The sequence below is a fragment of the Penaeus monodon genome, chromosome 5 (genome assembly GCF_015228065.2).
Source record: "Penaeus monodon isolate SGIC_2016 chromosome 5, NSTDA_Pmon_1, whole genome shotgun sequence".
Taxonomy (NCBI): Eukaryota; Metazoa; Arthropoda; class Malacostraca; order Decapoda; family Penaeidae; genus Penaeus; species Penaeus monodon.
In genome coordinates, this window is record NC_051390.1 from 18,961,359 (window position 1) to 18,966,358 (window position 5,000).

Below are 5,000 nucleotides of genomic sequence, written 5' to 3' on the forward strand. Positions count from 1 at the left end.
AAGCTAAAGGAGTGAGCGGGGAGGGACTTACAGGTCCTTGGTTTCGTCAGCATGGTAACTAAACTTGTCTTATCCAGCAGGAAAAAAACTTTTAGAAGGACTAGAGGATTACACCGTATTGCTCCTCGTTTCACAGCTTTCGTTTCTGGTTGTTATGGTCTTTTTTTATTTCTACAATTAGATTGGTCTTTGAGGTTTTATCGATTGCCTTTTGAATATTGATCATATTCTTGATTGTGATGTTGCAGTCAAGGAAATTCCTCTTTGCGGATATTGTGTTTAAATTTGCCAAATTCACCCACTTGAGTGATTTTGAAAGCCCTTTTGAGGGGGAAAATATCACTTTTTTGTGTCATGTCCCTTCCTAGCATTGGTATTTTGGTTTTGTGATTTCTTTCTTGAAAAATGTATGCCATATTCATGAAATGCCACTTTTCTAAAAGTCTGCACGAATATATGCTGCTTTTGTTCAGATTAATGGAAATGCACTATTTCACCTAGGCATGGACCATCATGTTTATTATACTAAATGTTCTTGCAAGCAAACTTATCTAATCCCTGATTGTGGGCTCTACTCTGGACCCCCAACCCTGGGGGCATTTACCTGTTGGGAGCTCTGCCCTCAGACTCTATATCTAAAGGGTCATTTGCCTGTTGGGGGGCTCTGCCCCTGGACTCCCCACCCTGCATAGTTTATTCATACGTAACCCCCCTGGACTGCAAGGAAAGAGCTTGAATGTACATGAGTTTCTGGCACTGAACTCTCACAAATTTAGATAATACTGGCAAGGGTCACTACACTTTTTGCACCGTAGTTTATCAATGAGAACATTGATTCACATGATATGCAAAAATTTGGATGCCCTTTGAATTTGCTTGCAAATTCTAAAAGGTAAATGTCAAAATCTACAAAAAAATATTTTCGCAAGGTGGCCGTGTTTCGCAAAAATGTCATTTGGCCTTATTGCCACGCCCTTGGAAAGCACTGTGTCAAAAAAAAAAAAAAAATCACACCTTGTATATGCATTATCCCTTTCCCGACGGGTAGTATTCACAGTGGCCTGGGCCCTGCTGCCGGGGGCTTATATCATCGCCCTAGCATGCGAGACCACTCATGCCAAATACCAGCATCCCATGCCGTTTCTTCGTAATACTACAAAGATATGTTGTATTTTCAGTTTTCATTATTTTCTATAAAGTCTCTACTTGCCAAACTTGCTGATAAATCAAGACTGAAGGGTATTTTTGTTGTTATATAGACTCCATAGTTGATCATTATTCGCTCTTATAGTCTGAATAAAATAAGCAGTGTGTGGTATCATGGAGTTGAAATCGTTGATTAGTTATATATATATTTTTTTTTGCATAGTAAAAATGAGAAAGTGTTAAAAATGACTTAATCACACTTTCACTGGCAGAAAAATAATATTTTGCCATGATTGTAACAAAAAATAACTCATGGCATGTCCGTACATGCCATCCGTCAGGAATGGGTTAAATTACAAACAATGCAACAGCAAATTCAACACCATTTTGAAAAAAAAGTGCTTATCACACAGAGCTTTAAAACATGTATAATGTATCATAATTACATATATATATATATATATATATATATATATATATATATATAATATATATATATATGTATATATATGTATATATATGTATATATATGTATCAATAAAGGTATGCTCATGTTTGAGCAGCCGTGGACCTCTCCACCATCGTATGCCACTAAACTCGATCTTACGCTTCTCCCTCCACTTGTACCATCGACAGCCCGCAAATATCTTTGATATTGTCGCTCAGTCTTGTCTTCGGTTTGCCTCTTCCTCTGTTTCCTATCACCATCCCTGTCAATATATATGTATATATATGTATATATATATATATATGTATATATATGTATATATATGTTATATATATATATATATTATATATATATATATATAATATATATATATATATATATATATTATTATATATGATATATGTCTATATATGTATATATATATATATATATATATATATATATATATATATATATAATATATATATGTATATGTATATTATTGATAATGTATAGTATATGTATATGTAATGTATATATATGATATTATAATATATGTATATTATATGTATATATATTGTTCATATTATATGTATGTATATATATTATATATGTATATATATACTATATATTGATATATATGTATATATATGTGTGTATAAAATATATATATATATATATATATATTATATTTATATATTTATATATATATTATATGTGTGTGTGTGTGTGTGTGTGTGGGTGTGTGTGTGTTGTGTGTGTGTGATTAGTGTGTGTGTGTGTGTTTTGTGTGTGTGGTTTGTTGTGTGTTTTTGTGGTGTGTGTGTGTGTGTGTGTGTGTGTGTGTGTGTGTGTGTGTGTGTGTGTGTTGTGTGTGTGTGTTGTGGTGTATGTATGTATGTATGTAGTATATGTAGTATGTATGTATATATATATATATATATATATATATATATATATATATATATTTATTATATTTATTTATTTATTTATTTATTATAAACAGTGTGTAAATGTATTCATAAACACACATAAATGTAGTTGCTGTTATTGTTGATGTATGTGGACTTCGGTAGGAATAAAGATTGTATTTTCAAAATTAATTAATCCATTAATATAGGCGAGCAATGTGTTTTACTCACATTTATATACTTACATGGTTTTGCTATTCATACTACTTCAAACCATTCTTTACTCATCCCATGTATATATGAAAATCTTCCGTTATTTTCTAGAAAAGGGTTGCATCTTAAAACCCATTGAATTTGGTATAATTGGATTCTTATTGATGTCTTTGTGTATGTGTGCACATAAACACATGTATAGAGAGGTACGCATATACACGTGCTTACATGTTTGCTTGTACTTGCACATACACCAGCTCTCGTACGCTCTCGCACGCTCACACACATGTAATCACACACACACAAAAGTATGTTTATTAATTTTAATTGTTTTTTGTAGCTGAGGTAGATCATGTCCTTGTTGTTGTTGTTGTTGTTATTGTTGTTGTTGTTTTTTAGCTTCCCAAGCTTAGAAACTTATATATGCCAATCAAGGAGTTAGATTTGATGATATCGTAGTGAAACTTTTCAGAGATGGCTTGGGGTTGATTAAAGATGGGCAGGCAGCAATAAGAATCCAAGGAGTCAATCTTTATGATATGGACGTACTAAGCTAATGCAAATTCTTGTAGAGAAAAAAAAAATGTAGTTGTTGGAACTAGAAATACTCTACAGACAGAAATGGGAATGCCACAAATAAAGGAGAAAGCTCATGGAAAGTGCTGCTGACAGTAGAAATCCACTCGATTCTCCGGTGTTTCAGCTCATATCTTGACCTCCATACTTAGCTGGAGAAGTGTTTGCCAGGAGGTGTTCGAAGCAGAGCCACCCGTCAACCCTCTCCTTGGGCAGTGCCTAAAAGGAATTTAGATTGGTGAATAAAGTTTGTGACATGGCATGGGGACTCTGGCAAGTGTGTCTGTACTGTAAAGAATTACCATCCATCGGCTGTCAATATTGGAAATATTCTTCTTATTCTTTGATAAATCAGTATTGCAGGGAGTAATTTTTAGTATCCATAGGTAGTTTAAATTTTCTGTCCTTAGCCTTGCAATAGTTTGTCAGTGGTTATTTATTTTGAAATCTTAGATGGCTGTTATTGTATATACAAGATATATTTTGTACAAGTTGTTATTTTCCCCTTACTGTTTGTTTGCTTTTAGGCATGCTTGCTTTCCATGATTTTTAAATTAGCATTAAGTCTGACACACGACTACATCAAGGATCTTTGGAATTTAACTTTTAGTTACGTTGTGATGAAAAAACAATGTGTTCAAATTCCCTTGAGAAAATAACTCACCAATATCTGTAAAGGGTCCATGCAGTGTGAAGGCTACAGGTTCAGTAAAGTCATAATAATAAGTTTACATCTTGTTTATTTTATTATATTGTATGTGTATTAACTTTGTGCATTTTTTGAGTCAAAGTGTTTGAAGATGGCTTACTATGATAATCCCCCCAAAAGTGAATAAGTGATCTTTCTTATGTATCTCTTGCTCAGTACTCATGATTTATTAGAAAATAAGTATAATTAAGAAAAAACATCCATAAAATACAAGCAGAATGATGAAATTATTTTGTAGTGCATGTTTTTACTTTTATTTTACCTAGTAGATATTTGCCAAATAGATTAGAAAGGGTAGTAAAGAAAGTCTCCATCAGGTGATGCATAATCTGTTTAGTAGAATAACCATATATACACAAGGGATGGCAAACACGTGGCCTGCGGTCACCACACTCTTGTGTGCGACCTGCAGCACGTTTGTTATTTCAGTCTTACAGTCAGCCGTTTTACATGATTCAGTAAGCCAGTCCTTCATCTTTTAATATTATCACTTCCTCACTCACTTTTTTTCATTATTGTGAAATAGCCTCATACATATTTACGTCAACCATATAGTTGTTTGGTCACCTTGACTCATGATTACCTGGCCTGCATACTGTATACCATGGTGAAATGTGGCCCCCTGGGGTAAATGTGTTTGACAGCCCTGGTATACAATATGTCAGGGGAAAAGAAAAATATCTGCATGGCATTGTCACTTATAAGGGAGTTACATGAGCAAACATAAGTTTGATAGTGATGAATAATACAATAATTTTTCATACACTTTAATGATAAGTAATTTTTTAATATTAAAGAATTAAACCAGCCTTAACCTCTGAGGGTTAGTGTGTGACAAGAGTCAACTTTGAATTCCTATTCATGACCATTTGCATTTTATCAGTGCACAATATTTGTTAGATGTTTTGAGATTTTGAAAATACTGGCTATGTAGCAGTGGTGCCATTTAACAGTGTATTGCAGAATTACAAGCCTAAATACCCCGGGCACAGCTAGGCCTTATAAGTATGTGTGTGGT